The 19,639-nt window shown below is 34.7% G+C and overlaps 1 protein-coding gene across 4 annotated transcripts in view; it reads left to right on the top strand.

The window, feature by feature from the left end:
* The first annotated feature begins 1,365 nt into the window (after positions 1 to 1,365).
* Positions 1,366 to 19,639, top strand: part of LOC129743786 (cytohesin-1) — a 129,650-nt gene continuing 111,376 nt past the window's right edge. Inside the window, exon 1 of one of the 4 annotated variants that reach the window (XM_055735975.1) lies at positions 1,366 to 1,468. The gene's annotated coding sequence lies outside the window, so the exon portion shown is untranslated. Of the gene's footprint in view, positions 1,469 to 1,703; positions 2,320 to 19,639 lie in introns of those variants that run through there. The other 3 variants (XM_055735973.1, XM_055735974.1, XM_055735976.1) reach the window with 3 other exon arrangements.

Below are 19,639 nucleotides of genomic sequence, written 5' to 3' on the forward strand. Positions count from 1 at the left end.
CATATGGGACTGTTATGAAAGTAGGGGCAGTGAAGCAGTCAGTTAAAAGTTATCGACGATAGAACGCGAAAGGCGAGAGAAAATTCAGCACACTCACGTAGAGAAACCGACGTGGTCAGGGGTAAAGATCACGAAATTCCTGAAATATCCAAAATCGACTGTAAATTCGGTGCTGAAACGTTACCAGGAGACCCTTACGGTGGATCGAGCAAAACAAACCAGGCGTAAAAGCGGAACATATGACCGGAAGCTGCGAGCGAAGGTAATTCGACCAGTTCACAATAATCCTGGAATCCTGGAAGCAAACACCTCAACAGGACGCAGAAAGAAAACCTGGTGCCGAAACCAGGGCAATGAAGTTGTACGAGAAAGTGTTTACCAAGTACAACGTATGCATTTTGATGGACGACGAACCTTACGTCAAAATGGATTTTGGACAAATACCCGGTAACAATATTTACCTTGCGAAGCGTAAAGGGAATGTTGGGGGTAGATTCAAGTTTGTTTTCGCAGATAAATTTGCTCGTAAGTTGATGATTTTGCAAGGGATCTGTAGTTGTGGGAGGAAGACTAAGATTTTCATCACTGGGGACACAATGAATGGAAATGTTTACAAAGAAGAATGTTTCCAGAAGAGGGTTTTGCCATTCATTCGGTCCCACAAAGGTCCGGTGAAGTTCTGGCCGGACCTGGCAAGCTGCCACTTCAGCCGGGATGTCGTTAAGTGGTATAAGGAGAAAAAGATCGATTTTGTTGAAAAAAGTATCAATCCACCAACGTCACCAACCCTACAAAATGACATTTTTACTTTTGTTGTACGTTATTTCTTTGCAGAGAAATGATCTATTTTATCCGATCAGATTCTATGTGAAACAGACTTTATTTGAGTAAAACCTTATGGATCTAGGTATGTAGACTTTGTACTGTTTTCAGTATTTTTGAAAGAACATATGGTATCAGTGATACCATATCTTCTTCATATGATTTGATATTTAAATTTAAGTTGGTTTGTTGTTGAATTTTGAGTTAAAGTTCAGAAGAAGGTATAATCCATATAAAATTTTGCTTGCTTTTTTTAGTAAATCTTAGTTATCGTTTAAGCTATTTTCCAAGGCAAGTACACCCCTGACCCGTAAGCTTCATTCTTCCTATGCGCGTTAAAGTTACAAAAATACACAACATCACCCAAGAAGCGTTCTCGTCCTCCATCCTCTCCCAGACGCAGCGACGACGACATCAGGACAGGACTCAACACAGAGCTGAGAACCATGGAAATCTTCCGTTTTTCTTTTGCTGCTGCTGGTGCCGTGGAAAAATAAAACTTCTCTCGAAGCGCTTCCACAACAACACGCCTCACTCGCTTGACTTGACTCGACGGTCGACGTCGCTGTTAGTCTTAGTCCGGGTGTCGCATAACACACCACTCTTGGTCGTGTCGTCGCTGCCGTCCAACAAAAAAGATATCGAAGTAGGTAGCGATTCTGTCGCTTGCAGATTTGTCATCGTAAAAGCGCTTGCTAGTTGGTTCCGGTCCGATTTGGTTGTTGTTTTGAACCAATCAGTGTAGCTCAACCAGCAGCTGGTTGGGTGTTGTTTTTGTTCGCGGGCTGAGAGACGACGACGACGTCATCTACTCGAACAGTTTGTGTATGGTTGGTGTGTAGTATACATAGTATACTAAAAACACAATACAAAGCCTTGGCTCTACAATACGTCAAGCGGTAGAAGCTCCTCTACACGACGATAGTAGATTGTGGTGCTCAGTTTTTAAATAATTCCCCAGCTAGAAGGTCGTGTGCGGGTGTTCGAGCGCTACTGGGGAGGGTTTTTTTCCCTTTTCTGATCCGTTCTTCCCGGAGATCCCACTGCGGATCTATTATCTTAATTCGCGATAGTTGAGTTCTGCATGTACCCAGCACATCCGCATCGTCGTCGTCGCTGTCGCCGGAAATAGAACCGTCCATCCTCCGTGTGAAGATTATCATTACGAGTGCGGGAACTAGTGAAGATAACTTTGTCCTATTTGTGCCTTACCTATCTACAATATTTGCTACCGGAGCTGGAGCATCTTCGCGTGGTTGTTGTAGCACGTGGATTGCTTCCTCTATTGTAACACCACCCACCTTTCGGAAGGATAAATAAACGATAGCGGCAGTGCTGATAGTGTATAGCGACGAAAGAAAGGAGATGCCTTGAGTAAATGGTATAAACGGATACAGTTTTGTTGATCCATCCCGATATTTCGCTTTCGGTTGTAGAGAGAAGGAAGAGTAAAAAAAAAAGTGCTCCAGCGTTTATCGGCATGGTGTGCTTTTTAAGGTGATGAAAATGAAATGCTATAGCCAAACGACATAATGGCGCAGTTTTTTTTAATCAAGAAAAATGCCCTCTGATGGTCGTGTGTTCCGTGCGAAGTGAATGCCGACTTCATGTGATACTTTTTTCCCATGACCCTCATGCAGTTTGGCACTGTTGTGTTATTATGGGGTGATGTGTGAAATGGAAAACCGCAATATTTTGCCGCTTTGTGTGTGATTCTGTGTGATAAAAATACCCGCTCTACATGCAAGTCCCATAGGACCAGTACCAGAAGCCGAAGTAGCAACAACGTCAACGACAATATGCCATCATGTGCCATTAGTTGAAACAAAGCATCAATTGATGAGACAACAAAAATGTATTGATCTAACGGAAGGACGCTGCAGAAGATTGTTCCGATTGCCAGCGGCCAGCCGAAGTTTATCGGACCGGAAAGTTACATTGGGTGAACCGTTGAAATTGAGTTATCCCGAGTAAATTGTCTGCTGGGTGGGTTCACAACAATATTTTCGTTCTCAACAGTCCCGGATGATTAATTCCTCAGCTATATCTGATAAAGTTGATTGCTCGAAGGCGGTCAGCAATCACATTGCTAGCTAAGTGGAGTGAGTCATGCGTTCAGCCCACAACAAAAACTCATACATACATTCAAGGGGGTAGTAGGTACTTTACTTAGCACCAAATTAATGCGACTTCTCACATGGTTGCGTGAAGATAACTGAGGCTACCGGTTGACGGTTTGCACTCTGGTGATTATCTACACCGGTCGTGGTGAAGGTTGTCAAGTTAAAAAATTATCAATATTGGTCCCACGCATGTTGTTTGCTCAGTGCATTATGACAAGGCGGAGATTTCTAATTTTGGGAAGCGAATATTATGTGACTGAGATGATGATAGATAGGTAAGATTGATAAAAAACGATTGGAGATAAACTTTTGCAGAAGCTATTATTTGTCTTAGATTTGTTTCTATTTCATCAATGTTGACGATGTTTTTGGAACGATTAAACATTTTGAAAGTTGAAAGATTTCACGTAAAATTTGATATTGACTCGATAGTTCTAATGTTATTGATTATTCTCAGTTTCAAATTATAATATTTAGATTGAATTTTAAAAGGTGGTATAAGCCAATGTCAACTATAACTATACCATTTAAATGCAGTATACAGGATTGTTTCCCTTAAGGGGGGGTAGGTCTAACGGGTATAAAAAAAACACCATTTTCACGATTTTTTTTCTAGAGCTATCGTTCAAACAAATGTATTCAAATTTTTTGCATTATACAAAGCATTGTTAAAAGAACATTTAGTATTTTTTTCGTAGAAAAATATTGAAAAATGATCCGGTGACGGAGCACTTTCGAGGATGCCTTTTAGAAAACAGGATTTGCGGTGGACACTGTATCTCAGCACAGAATCATCTGAAACCAAAAAATCAGAGCAAAATATATTTAACAGATGTTTTTCTGGATCCCAACGTTTTTATTTAACTTCAAAAAAAATTTATGAAATTTTTGTGGCTGTTTGAAGTAAAAACTACGATTTTTCACGAAAAAATCCGACATTTTTCATCTGTAAAAAAAAAACAAAAAAGAAAAACGTTAGGGTCTGGTATTTTATATGTAGAAAATATGTTCCAAATTTGAAAAGAATCGGATAAGTAGTTTTCAAATGACGATGTCCACGGACTTTAAAAATGTGCCTTCGAGAAAAACGCGTTTGAAGTTTCTGCTCTTGCTTTCTTGCAGTATTAGATAGGAGGAGATAAAGGCCTATAATTTCTATAGTTTTGCTACAATTGACTTGAAAATTTTACACATCATTCTTGAAATGTTTTACAATAAGAAAATAAAAAAATCGATTTTTTGAAAGTGTTAGACCCTACCCCCCTCCCTTAACCTTGTGTGAGTTTTTCATCGGAATTATGGCATAATGTGATTGTCTTACAAATGGAATAAAAATCGCCACAACTTAAAAGGAAAATTCGAAACAACTGACACTTTTTGACTAACACTCATACGATCCTTTCAAAAATAGTCCCACAGTTATTGCTGAGTGGACTGCTTTGAGCTGTGAAAACCGCTGTTTTATTACTTATCTTTTGCTGAGTTTGTTAACCTTGGAAAACGTTCAATTCAACAAACCCAAGGCCCAAATCGCTTATTTGAGATGCAAATTGTGCACACACAATTTCCCATTTTTGTTTGGGTAATGCGTCGCTTCGGTCGCCTTCTCAATAAAATCGATTCTTATCTATAACTTATTCTTATCTCCATCCCGAAACCAAGGAAAAAAATAAAACTAATTCAAAGGCATTCAGACCAATCAGTCTGACATCCATTTTTTTTTTAAATAAAGGGGATGATACTTGACGGGAGTTCGGGAATAGCATGAGTACGTGTTGTCTAATAGAATGCAATCTGCACTTAACTACGCACTATTCTAGTGCAGGGAAGAGGGACTGTACATTAGACTAGTTCACATTTCGGCTTTTTTCGCTGATCACAACGCCACTTACAAGGTTTGATCCTCATTCATTTTCAAGTACTCTGGCCAAATTTGAGCTCATTTGAGTAAGTTTCCAGCGTGCGCTAGGAGTTTTATTGAAAAAAGTCCATTTTTCTGGAAAATTTTCGTAGATGTGTTCTAGCAAGCTGTTGTTAATATAAAATGGTAATTTTATAGTGCTCGGTGATTGGTATGACAAGCATTCGTATGGACCTGTTTTAGATAATTGACTAAATCAAACCTAAAAAATTTAAAAAATCATAAACTACCAACTTTTACAGAAAATTTACTTACAAGTTGAGAGCTTAAAATCAGTAGTAAATAGAAAAAAAATATTTTCGATATAAACTTTTAATAAAAAGATAGCCTTATTTATAACCTTTAATTTGATGTATAACACTTAATGATCGCAAGAGTGCTAGCAAAGTTATTCAATTATCTATGCAACAAATTTGATTTGATAAAATATTTTTCATTCAAGTTTGCTCCACACCAACTTGTGCACAAGAAAGGATATTTTATTCAATCAAGTACCCCATGACGGGGCCAGGAGTTAAAAAAAGCGCGCGCTTTGATCAAGTTGTAAGCAAGTCCTCTTGATGCCACGTTTTGCAGGTTGCATGATGCTAAAACTTGAATGGAGCTAACATTATGATTCAAAGAATGTGATGTGAATGTTTGAATATCTTTGCTTGTACTGTTGCGATAATTAAGTGATATACATCAAATTAAAGGTTATAAATAAGGCTATCTTTTTATGAAAAGTTTATATCGAAAATATTTTTTTTCTATTTACTACTGATTTCAAGCTCTTAACTTGTAAGTAAATTTTCTGTAAAAGTTGATAGTTTATGAATTTTTAAATTTTTTCGGTTTGATTTAGTCAATTATCTAAAACAGGTCCATACGAATGCTTGTCATACCAATCACCGAGCACTATAAAATTACCATTTTATATTAACAACAGCTTGCTAGAAAACATCTACGAAAATTTTCCAGAAAAATGGACTTTTTTCAATAAAACTCCTAGCGCACGCTGGAAACTTACTCAAATGAGCTCAAATTCGGCCAGAGTTCTTGAAAATGAATTAGGATCAAACCCTGTAAGTGGCGTTGTGATCAGCGAAAAAAGCCGAAAAGTGAACTAGTCTACTGTACATAAACTACTGTGATAGCATTCACTATGAGAACCGCAAAAACTGCACTTGCACTAGATGGGGAAGGGCTAAACTTCGAATCATAAGTGAAATATTTAGGATTTATACTAGACTCAAAACTATCATGGAACCCACAGTTAGAGCATCTATGTAAGTCAGCCTCAAATGGAAAGGGGGAAAATGAGGACTAAGGCCGAAAATTATCCATTGGATTTTTTTTAAATATCAATTCATCATTACATTTATATTACACTTGCTGACCCGGCAAACTTTGTTAAGCCTGTAATTTTTGAGTATTTTTTTATATTTTAGCACTGTTCCTTAGTCAGCCTTCCCTTTAAGTGTATAAAAGCTAGTGGATACCTTTGTATCAGAAAAAAAATCCAGAATTATGGTTCGTTATTCGAATTTCATTATTTTAAGTTCATTCAAAAAACTGCTAATGGAATGGAAAATATCATACATAAATTTATATTCAAAATCGGTAGGCTAACTTTTGTTTACCGAACTTATTTTCTTGTTGAGGTAGCGTATAATAAAGTTCTGCTAATGATCAGTTCCGGTAACTTAAGAACGCTTAATCTATCAAGTTTCAATTTAGTTTAGTCATCATTCCTATTCAAAAACTTCTATCTGATAAAGTATTTTAAAAATGTTGAAGATTTAATTCAACCGAAAATAGATCTTTTTTGCTGGAGTCGTCATAAAAAGAGTTGTATTTTCGATTTGTGTTAACCTCTGTATTTAAATACATTACAGTTTTCATTAAACATGGTCGTCAGAATAGAAAAATTAAAAATGGACCCGGAACATTTAAAGAATAATGAATATAAAATTAATTTTTAATTTTTTTTATTATTTCAAATGTCTTTTTTTCGAACTTTGCACTAAATACACTAATTGAATCTTATTGTGAATTAACAGAGCTGAGTTTGACAAATATTTAACAATTCAGAAAAAGTTACTATTCATTTCATTTTACAGCAACACTTTTCTAATCAATATAATGTTTGAAAATGTCTTCGTAATTTGTATCATTATTATCTTTTTTTCAATTTTCAGTTAGGGATTGGCAAATTGCCTAAGAATTAAAGAATTTAGAAAAAAGAATTTAAACTTTCTTGTATTTAGATTATTTTTCTCTTAACAGGCAAACGCTGAATGAAAGCAAAACTATTTTGAATATTTGGAATAAGAATTCAAAATATTCACAAATTACTTAAATTTATAGTTTATGATCGTAAGATAAGAAACTGTTATCCAGACAGTTAAATTTAATTCTGAATTTTATTGTTAATTTGAATCAATATTCTAAATTTGGCTTTATGAATCTGGATTTTCAGTAATATTAAAACGTTAATTTAAAAGCTGGATTTTATTTTTTTTTTTGGTCGAGTTTAAGTGTTTATATTCTTTAATTTACTTATGCTTGACAGATTGTTTTTTTAGATCTGATATCTGGTACGAAACTTTTTTTGTATTTTTGTGTATTGGTTCAGATTTTTCTCTATACTTAAAAGTTCGAAATTTTAGGTGGCATGCTTTTTACTTAAAATTTAATTTTTATTTTCTTTCAAGTTTTTAGTACTTGATAATATTATTGATTACGATCCTTTTTCTGACTTCTGAAACTGAGAGTTGGAACTAATATCAAGATAAAGTCCTATATAGCTAAAATTTTCTAAGGTTCCGATTAACCACTGAGCATGAAAGGTAGTGTGGATTTTCCAATGTTCCCTGATCCTCCAATCCGTTTTTATGATAATGATTCAATTTACTTGGAATCACAAAATTAATAACCTTCAATTCTCAAACTAACTGTATAAAATCAACAAAAAATATATTAAGGTGATCTTTTACCAGTTATATGACTTTCTATTGGTGTTACCAAAATTCATGAAAAATGATTTGATAATGTAATGTTTAAATTCAATCTCATTAAGTTGTTGAGTCTATTGGAAATTTTACAGCCATATTGCTTGAGTTGCTAAAAGAGTATGACATTTCAAAAAAATTAACGGTGAACGAACAAACATCTAAAAAAAAAAATCTTAGAATTGCCTTGATTCTGATGCAAAAAATTACAAATTTTGTCAATATTCTTCGTACAGGCTTTGCTATGCTTCGTAGTTGCGGAACCCTATAGGGAAAATCACATCCAAGTATCCATTGTACTGGTGCCACGTGAAAAGTACACTTGCAACGAAAATTGGCGCCAAAACTTCCTATAGAGAGATGGATGCACATCAGTAGGTCTTGATTGCTTTTGGCGCCTTCCTACTCTAGGTAATTCGAATGAAAAAAAAAATGGAAATTGGGTGCCATGACTTTTATTTGATACGAATAAAAACTAAAAATTAATTTTCAAATTCCACAAAAACATTTTCGAAATTATCTCTCCGTTGTGTTATTCTTCGCGTGAAGACGAACACAAAAACAAAAATCGCATGCAAATCGGATGATCCAGTGAAGTGTTTTGCGTTTTCGTACATTTCTCTATGGTCTGTCTCTCTCCCTGTTCTATATATATAATATAGATTATATTACATTAAATTAGGTGTTCAGTTCAATAATGAACTTTCAGAGCCCTATAGTTTATCACTAAAATTTATTTATTCGACTTAAATTTGCTGAACGCAATCAAGCATTTTTATGTAGGAGAACATCCTGTAGTTTTAAAAAATATTTTAAAATTAAAACTAAAAACTATCCTAAAATTAAACTAATTATAAAGAGAACAAATTTCTGCGATGGAAGACTGCATCGATTTGCCTCTGAAGTTGGAGATGATTTTGTTGGCCATCTCTTCGATCGATTCAATGCCCGCAATCCGATGAAGATCTTCGGTGCTGTGCCAAGGTGGAAGCCGCAAAATCATTTTCAGAACCTTGTTCTGAATCCTCTGGATGGCTTTCTTTCTCGTCGCGCAGCAAATCGGAAAATCGGAACTGCAAACATTATCTCTGGTCGGAACACCTGTTTGTAGATGAATAACTTATTTCGCAGACACAACTTGGATTTCCTGTTGATGAGAGAATACAGAGATTTAGTGTATTTACAGACCCCGTTAGTTTTTGGCAACATTCGATTTTGGCAACATCCAATTTTTGGCGATTTTCGCTATAACAAGACCAATATAATTTTGATAAACACAATAAATACGTTTTTACGTTCTGAAATGATGATGAAATACAACAACAAAAACAAAAGTTTATTTTTAAATTTAAGTACTCAAAAATGACAAAAAGGTGAAAAATTCAAAAAGTTTAAAAAACAAATACAAACAAAAGATTGAAAATGACAAAAAAAAAACGACTGAAAAATGATAAAGACAGAAACAGAAAATGTGACAAAAAATAACTAGCATTATGAACAAAACAAGAATAGTGCAAAATGCATCAAACACATAATAAAAAATAAATTAAAAATGATTAAATGGTCGGAAATTGACTAAAAAGAACGTTAATGATAAAAATAATAATTTTTTTTTAATAAGAGAAAAAAATTGAAGTCAAAAAACCGTTTGATTTTGGCAACATTCGATTTTGGCAACACAAAATGTTCGGGCATGTTGCCATAATCGAACGGGGTCTGTATTACATTTTGATTGAATATCTTCTATGTGATTTTTAAAAGTAAGATTCCGATCAAGTGTGAGTCCCAAGTACTTCACGTGATCAGACCATTCTAATGATACTTCATTAAAAGTTATGGAATGATTTTCTTTAAAGTTTAAAAAAAAAATTGCTCTTGGCTTATGGGGAAATAAAATAAGTTGAGTTTTGGCAGCGTTAGGAGAAATTTTCCACATTTTAAGAAATTTAAAAAGGAATTTAAATTTTGTTGCAATCTACTGCGTACCACCCGTAAATTTCGACCTTTTGCTGAAAGCAAAGTATCATCAGCAAATAATCTTCTACCTTTTCCTTCTGGTACAGGTTTTACTTCTTATCAGAAGTAAAAATATTGTATAAAATTGGCCCAAGTATACTGCCCTGAGGGACACCCCAAGTAACATTTAAAGTTTTATAACAGGCTACTAGATTAAGTTTAGGTTTTATAAGGGGCATGAGGAACCAAAAAAAAACTATCCGTGTTACTTCGGACCAGCTCTAATGGGTGTCCTTTCATAGCATGAATTTTTATAGCTTACTTGTAAAGTTCGGCTTGTCAAGTAATTTTGAATAACAGGGTTGCTAGCGAACCGGGAAAACCGGGAAAACCGGGAAAAACTTTGGAATTTCATCACGTCACCGGGAAACCGGGAAAAAACCGGGAATTTCGGCACCTCACCGGGAAAATTGACAAGTTTGAAATTTTTTCACGGAGTTTCAAAATATTTTTCAAATTATTTCAAAATTTGGGAGTATTTTTTTTTAAGAGTCTCGATATAGATTTATCTCATAAACGCTTAACTTCGTTCATTAGTAAACAAACGGAGTTTGAATCGCTTTTATTTTTAAAGAGGTTTCTAACCTAACCAGGTTCTATTTTTTAGAGGGTTAGCAACGTACAAATGCAACTATTCAATGTGTATTTGAAAAAATGCACCTGACACCAGTTGATGCATCAGTTCGAAGGTTTCTGAGTAAGTATCAATATGATACAAAAGTGTTATTTTCTCTAATTTCCTTGGTCTAGTCAGGAAAACGACTCTAGCTTATGGATGTTTTACACTTTCATTTGAAGAAGTTTTGTGTTTTGCAAAGCTTGAGACTTGATGTTTTCTCTCACTATAGAGGTTTCTCGCACATCCAGATTCGGCTGTACTAGTTTGAGTTTTGACGTCAATTTATTCAGTGTTCGATATACATATTTCATAAAATTATTTTATGCAAAAGGTAAATAATTTGGCAGCGTGAGACGTTTTTGAGCAGAGTTATATCTCTTTTTCACCAGAAAAAGATATTGGTTTTCCAATGTTGTTGTTGTTGTGTATTTCTTTTGAATTGGCCTGAGGAACGAAGAATTACATCGCAAGTGTTAAGTTTTTAATTCATTCTACGTTAAACTGTTACTTAAAGTCTCCGAAATCTAAGGTCTTTACCCTGATAATAAATAATATCCTACTCTCAAACAACTAAAGTTAAGCCCTGTCTTATACACAATTTCTCGCGTGAGCTTTTATTACGTCGTATGAAAAAAAAAATGTCACCAAAGAGTTTTATTACGAAAAAATACAAAACCTGACATAAACTAGTCGCAACTTCTTTGCATTTAGAATATTTGTAGCCTGGACAACATATTCTATATGTAAAATACAAATTTTAAAGTTTGTTTTGATAACTTTTTCAGCAGTTTTCTGTGAATTCTTAAGATGTTTCACACGACGAATGAAAGCTTAGGTAAGATTTCTATATTTTCACGAACTTTTAGTTCAAATCACTATTACTAAAGTTATTAATTGTTTTGTTTGAAAAAAAAAAACGTTTTTTTCAAAAACATATCTTCGAATTTGTACGAAAAAATATAACTGCATATAGAAAATAATGATTTTACAGTATGTTTTGATGTACTGTTATTAACACATTTGTATACAAATTATACTTTTTTTTCTAGCACTTTTTAAAAATTCTTGAGAAATTATATTGCTGTAAGTACTACATTATAGTTTCCAGATCAATTGATCGAACTTATTTTTGCAAAATTGATGAAATTGCGGAGCAAAACAACGAATAGATGCCCCGTTCGTTAGATTTGTTAAAAAAAATCATAAAACCTGTCAATTGATACGAAAAGACTACGTGTTAGAAGACGCCGAAGTGTTTGCCATGATTTCTAACAGGTTTACCAGTTTTGGAATACATTTATTACAAATTTGAAGCTGTATATTTTTTTTTTTCATTCACCATGATTTTATATGAAAAACAAGTATAACAAATATCGAGAAGATCATCATTTATAACCGGGGAAAAACCTGGGAAAAACCGGGAAAAACTTTGGAATTTCAAAACGAAAAATCGCTAGCAACCCTGGAATAATTTTGGTGCGATATACGGGAAAATCAAATCGAGCTAGGTAAGCTACTAAACCTTTGTGCCAAACACTGTCAAGCCAAACACCAGTTGAATAAACTTCAGATTTGCTAGCGTTAATCATATTAGTTACACTCAAAAGTTGATGTGTAGTAGAATGTCCATGACGAAAACCAAATTGTTCATCAGGGAAAATAGAATTCTGATTAATGTGAATCATCATTCTATTCAAAATAACTCTCTCAAATAGTTTACTTAAAGAAGGAAGCAAACTAATTGGTCGATAACTTGAAGCCTTTTGTAGAATAGTTAGTATGTACATCTATTCTGTGAATCTGTCTTTCAACACAATCCTTAAGAAACAGCGAAAACTAATCATTTTAAAAATTATTTAACCGTTCCTTAACACCCTTATGTGCAAATTTTTATCTCAATGCGGAGCGTAATCACGGAAATATCGATAATACAGTATATGGTTTTGTAGGGACGACCTCTTTCAAAAGAGGTCATCTGAAAACCTGAAAACATTCTCGAAGACCACGAGTAGTTTAAACTTCTGATAAACAAAAGTTGCCGATATTTTCATATCGTTTAGTTTTCCTTAGCAATTTGTGTGAATTTTAAGGCAATTCTGAAGGAATTTCAAATCAGAAAGAATCTTAGTTATATATTCAATCATAAATCAAAACGTTTTGAAGTCGTCAACAAAGTTGTTTGATAGATTAAAATCTGTATCATGTATCATCTGGTAAGCAAAACTGATTTTATACAGTGTCGATAGTGTTTAAGTAGATACTTTTTACATAAAAAATACAGGTCAACCAAACAAAATGTAAACAAACTGGTTGGTTGGAAACATACATATCATTGCATGTTGCTCCCGGTTTGTTTCGATTTTCTTTACTTTGTAAAATTTCGATAGATTTCATGATGCACAAAGCTCAATAGAAGGTAGACTTTAAAGAGAGTTATCAGATCTTGTATGGGAAATATTTTTTTTAGCTTTGATAGGTTCAACTCTTCTGGGATGTTCAGCTCAATTATTTCATGTCATATAAGCTATCTTTTGCACAAATTCAAATATATGAAAAAAAATCATAAGGATCCGTACACTTACTGAAAAAAATGATAAAGACTTTTTGAATTTCCTGTTTGTTCAACTCTCAATTAAAGTTGCTGTTTATTATCGTCCGCCGTAATCCATTAACCCCTTCGATCGCTGTTCGATTGGCTCATCTCGGCATTGTTCGGAAGGCCGAACACGGAAACGGCCTTCCTCAAACATATCATTCCGTTTCATTCATTTTAATCAGAAGGGAAATAACATAAAAACGAAAACATTCTAGTAGTGTAAACACACGGGCTCCAAATGGAAACATTCGATTTTCCTTTTACAGATGATGTGCCGCCACAATGATGTTTGTTTACAACACCGACAATTTTTCTGTTTCCAATGTTTGCAAGTTCAACTACAATAATATGACTGACTGTCTGACGGCTTGCTCCCCAAACAAAACCGGCCGAGTATCGTCGTTTCCTGTCTCTTGACGCTGCCGCTGCTGCTGCAATTCTAATAAGTAGAGGGTTTATTTTGTTTTCTCCACTTGAGAAAATTGGCTACCAGCTTAACCGCAAGAAGACCCAAATCAGCTCTATATTTTGTGGTATCGATGATGCGGTTACACTTAACATAATCCAGCAGCAGCAGCAGCAATGACGATCGGGTCGGAATAGTCCCATTGCAGATCGATCGATTTTTTAGACTATCTATAGATTGGAAGCATATTCTAGCGTCCTTCTATGTTAGATGGGTACAATGCATGAATGAGACATGAAAAGATGTTATCGGTGTGTATTTTTTTTCCTCTCTCCGACCACGAAAACTACATGGCCGTATAACATCAACATTTGTTAGTTACGACCAGTGCCATTGGATAGTCCCTTGGCTCAGAAAACGACGCTGGCGTTATCCGTTTGGTATAGATACCAAATTTCCATAGACGAAGAAGAAAGACCAGCTGAAGAAGATAGCTGCGGGGTGCAATAAAGTCACATCAACATGTGTTCTCGGTTCACACTTTTGGCCGTGTCGTGTGCTGTCGTTTTGTGAAATGACGCTTGCCAGTTTTACGATACGATCGCATATATTCTGCAACATAAATATATACGGTGTGCGTTACACGCAGATTTCGTCGTGCTGTGATGCTTCTTGGTTTCTGTGGAAAGTTTATCGTTGCTTTCTAGCGACGACGACAATTCCCTTTTCCAATGATAATAATGTTATGGATGATAAGGCCCCGTTTCTGGAGAAAGTCTCACACTATTCGAGTAAAGGAAGTACCGAACCACAAGATATCGGTGACCCAATTGTTGTGTTAAAGTCAGTGTTTACAACACAAATGGTACCCTCAACAATAAAACTTACACTGATAACACTCACTTACGGTAGCAATTGAGTGAATCGGTACATCCTGCACACTGTTCGACCGATGCAGTAAATTATACTTAACCCCTTGTCGAATTGAACTGCACAAAGCTACCATTGAACATTTTCGACCATACAAATGAACGTTTAAGTTTGAAGTAGGATCAGAATTTGTTTGCATGCATTATCACCTTATCGGGAATCAGCGAATTACCGAAACCTTATCTGAAACAACCCACACAATCATCGCCCAATACAATGTAATCGAACTGTGAAATCGCACGTCTGCCTTTACAACTGATGTTATCAGCAGTTGTTATCAGTTGGCAAATTTTGCGCTCAGCTGTCGTGTTGTGTTTCGAGGGAACTTCAAAACGCACGAAAGTAGAACTGTTGTGTGCAACTTACAGATAATGAGACGAATTCAATCGAAGAAAAAAAATTTAGTTCTCCAACTTTACCGGTGATTCATCATGAAAGTATTTTAGGCTCGTTGCCTTCATTTCAATTTGTAATATCTTATTTTTGTTAGTTATTTTTCGTCTGTGAGTTGCTTAACGAAACATCAATTTGGTTTCGCAAAAGTAACATAAACAGTAAACACAACGCCTGTCATCTGTAACTGTAGCACAAACTAGTGCGTCACCTCGTCATCGTTGATCAAAATCCAGCCGCAAAATAATTCTCGTAAACAAAACATCGAAAAATATCATCGGGCACGTGCTATTTTCAGCGGACTGACTGCTTCGAATCGACCGATTTGAATACACAGCAGCAGCAAACACTGTGTTTATCGCAAACGGATGATTAAAATTCTTGAACGGACATTGTGTGCTTCATCATTTTATCCCAATTTCAACCCTAGTCCAGCAAGCAGCAGTGTAGGAAAGCGCCGAGCAATAATACGGCACGATAACGGTTCTATCGCTTGAAGTCGGAGTATCTTCGAAGAAAAGAATAATCCTCCGTGGATCCAAACAAAAGGGGAAAATTAAAATCGCAACCGGGCGGCTCAACTGTGTTGAACGCTCTCGTGTTGACTACTATATTGGTATTGCAAATGACGCGATTTGACGGAACTTTTCTGTAAACAATATTTTTCCATGGTCAAACGCGTAAACAGCGGCAACAAACGAGGCGTTTTGAATTGAGAAGTCTCTCGCTATATCTAAATATTGATAGTACCGAATACCGAGAGCAGTGGAATAATTTGCATGTCTGGTGAGAATCTGTTTAGCAGAAAATCTTTCGTTAATTTTACAATCTGAAAAAGTTTTTATTCGGAATCTCTTTCTTCTCATGCAACAGCGTGGAAAGTACAGACTTGGGAGGAACAAAAAGGACCAAATGTCTTGGGAAGGATTTAGTTTTTGATATTCGTTTTCTTTGTCTGCAAACATTACAGATGTATGCATGAGATAAAGCGCACGCTTCCGTCTATTCCAATGTAATATACGAATATTAAGCAGCTTATCATTGAAAGAAAATTGAAATTTCAACAAAAATTAAGCTAGCCTGAAATATTAAAAAAAAAAGACGAAAACCGGTTTTTCTTTGAATTTGTCAATCTTATTTGTGTCGTAAAAATATTGATGCTGCTCAAAATTGCATCAAATCTAAGACTTAATCAATAACTTTTACATGTCACGATTCGATGTCAATCATTCGATTGTTTTGCTTTCTTGATTCGTAGGAAATATTATATTTTTTTTAAAGAAAGACTTTTTGAATACAAAAACAGATGCGATCCCAAGATTAAGGTTTTATTTTCAGCAAATCACTCAATTCGGAAGCTGTGTATATTTGAGCTTTACTTTAGAAAAAAAACACATTTTCCAGTGTTTTTGCAAGTGCTATCAATTAGTTATAAGGAGAGTGCATTTGAGCAATCGGAGAACCACGATAATTTCACCTAAAAATTTGTTCTTGAAAACCTTCAAAGTAGGGGAAAGTAGGGTAAAACGACCACTTATATTATTAATTTTAGGAAATTCACCCCGTTTTTCACTGATTTTTTTAACGAACACAAACACATACTGGATTTTCATGAAACATAATGTTACCTCGAAGAGATTCCTTTCACTTAACTCTAAGCGTACATCTTCCGAGGATATGATAGCTAGCATCTTACAAATGCTAAAGCCACCAACCCACAGAAAGTGTACTATGTATGCCGTGACCGGGATTCGGTCTCATGACCATTGGTTTAGAAGACTAGAAGGCTATTCTCTACGCCACGGACTGCGGCCATTTACAGATGAGAATACATTTGCTAAAGCGTATCATTACTTTCAGCGTGCTTGGTCTCGAAATCGTGAAAAAAACAAGATTTAAAAGCTGTCTTTCTAGTACTCAACAGGCACGAAGGCTGAAATCCGCTCGAGACGGATCGATTTTTCAGATGTTTAAGCCGCCGACCGTGGCCTAGAGGATAGCGTTCAAGTCTTCTAAGCCAGAGGTCATGAGATCAAGTCTAGGTCACGGCATACATAGTACTCTTTCTGTGGGTTGATGGTGTTAGCATTAGTAAGATGCTAGCCATTATATCCTTGAAAGATGTACGATTTAGTCTTAAGGTAGAATTTAGATCTCTTCAAAGAAACATGAAGTTTCACTGAGATCCTATATGTGTGTGTTCGTTTCGTTTTCGTTTAAAAAAGTTTGCAATTATTCTGAATACTGTTTTTTTAACCAATGGCGCAACAAACGCTTCGCACCTCGGCGGAACATTCGAAAAAAAAAACGCTTAGTCTCGAATAGGTTAAGTTAAGGGTGAGCAACCTTTGCAAGCAACGGGCCAATTTGAATTTGACCAATTTCGGCGCACTCAAAAAATATGTATTAATTTTTAGCAGAGCCTTACTTCATTTTTATAGCGACAATTTTCTGACGAATAGATTACTGTTAAAAGGGAAAATAAATCGAATTCATGTGTTTAATGAAAACAAAAATTTTGCATCGTTATTTTTAAATACAAAGTGTAAGGAAAAAAATGAATTTGTATAACATAACTAGATCTGGGCCTTTTTTTGATATTTTAAATTGATTTGTGCTTTTTCGCAAATAATTTTCTTACAAAAAGAAACGTTATTGGCTTCCCTTTTTCATTAAAAAAGAAGATTTTTGAAGGTCTTTTTTGGTTCGTAAGAGGGTTTTATCCGTAAAACTAATAGTGAGAAAAAATAAATCATTGTCTTCTCAGTGGAAATTTAAATTTAAAGACTTAACATCCCTTTCTCTGTGTGCATTTTCGAAGTTTTTTCCCAATTTAAGTTTGATTTTTTTCTCAAACTAGGGAAACTGTTTTTTAGTTTGAAGATCATTGCATTGTTGCATGTTGAGCAAGTTTGTCAAAATTACAGATAAATTCATAATTTCACAGATTTGTAAGTAAACTTCGGTAAAGTTATAGTTTATGTTCTGCATTTTTTAAATTTGTTGCAGATTCCATCGTAAACCTAACTCAACTAAAGATGATATTACAAAGTTTAACATTTTAACTAGACACTGGGTACCTTCACCACAATTTTCATTTCCATACCCCGAGCATTTGAAAAGTCGATGTGCTGAAAGAAAACGATACGCAAGTGCAGAGCATTTGGAAACATTCAAAAGTTGGCTAGTTTTTTTTCCAAAACTGAGCAAGGTTATTTTTGTAAAGTCTGCCCGCTCTTTGTAGTCACACTCACTGGTGGAGTTGATAAAACTGTTCAATTGTTAAATCGTGTTATTAAGACACTGACTCGTTTTTCAAAACTCACAGCAAAAAAACGCTGTAAGTATTCGATAAGATATAAAGAAACTATTCAGCATACCTTTTTAATTAAATTATATATAATGATAAGCAATCTATATTTCATTTGTCTAGGTAAGTGCTTATTTGTGTTTTAAATGTGTAATTGTTTTATATTGTTTTTGATTCACGTCTTTCATTTGATATTTCAATGGAACTTTAATGGAAGTGAAAAATGTGTAAAATTATTGAATAAATACATTGACGGGCTTCGATAAGTAATGAAGCAGCATACGGTTTCAAATTGGAACTCAAAAGAGAAAATATTTCGATTAGGGGGAAGTGTTCCTAAATGTGCATGTTGAGTAATATGCGCATACAGCCGATTGACGATATGGCTGGAGATTCATCATATCTAATTAGTGCAGTTTGATGGTAATACGCTTTTAACACAAGGCATGAAAAAATTAAATTGTTATATTAAAGCTTAGTTCTTTTAGAAATGGGACAGTTACGAATGCCTGTATCTAAAAAACCATTCGTTTGAACGAAATACTTTCTATGAAGAAAAAGAAGGTAATGTTATGATCTTTCATGAAAAATTTTGAAAAAAAATATTTACCGTTTTTTGTTAAAGAAATTTCAACTTTATTCTCGGTATCTCCCATTAGCCAGCGCACACTTTTTTCAGTCATGGTATTGATCAGTTTCTCCAACTTATACTTCGTAAAATCTATATTTTAGGTGGCTTCACCCTCCTTCTTCAATTTCTGAGACTTTTTGGTCCAATACTTCTCTGGAAACTGGAAACTGGAAGCATTTTGGTGGATACAGTTAATTCGAAATGAACAAATTTGATTATTTTTTACCACATTTTTGAACGTTTTTTTTTTCGGTACCGGTTTTAAAGCTTAAGAGCTTTGGAACTATCAAAAAATAGTTGTTTGATGTTGGATTTCAATGAGTCATCACTCGGCAACACTTTCAGCTTAAAGGAGAAAATTGTTTTGGACATTTCAGCGATCTACCCTTAGTTTTTCGTTTATTGAAAATTAAAAATGCTGGTATGAGACTTGACTTCCTTGATGATCTTTAACCGTTGTTGGCGATCATGTGCTTCTCTCCAATGCTTGATTTAAACTTTGTGGACATTATTGACAGTGTTTGCATACTTATCCACCACAAAAACTCAGTAATTCTTTGAATAATCAACGGTTTTGTCAGCTATCAATTTGATAATGACGTATTTTCAAGGAAACTGTGCAAAATTATTTTTTTCTTTTTCTCTTGCATCGTACATATCTCAAAAACGCGTAAATTTTAAATTTTGAAAAAAATAGGTCGAATAGTACTTTTTACAGGAAACAAAATGCTGTCAAAATTTTCAATATCCAATAACTAGTTAACGAGCTATTAGCAAATGAAAGTGTCCCATTTCTAAAAGAACTAAGCTTTAAGTCGCAAAAATTTAAAAATTCAAACAAGATTTTTGTCAGTTTTGTTATAATATATGGAACTTTAA

This window comes from Uranotaenia lowii, chromosome 2 (genome assembly GCF_029784155.1).
Source record: "Uranotaenia lowii strain MFRU-FL chromosome 2, ASM2978415v1, whole genome shotgun sequence".
Taxonomy (NCBI): Eukaryota; Metazoa; Arthropoda; class Insecta; order Diptera; family Culicidae; genus Uranotaenia; species Uranotaenia lowii.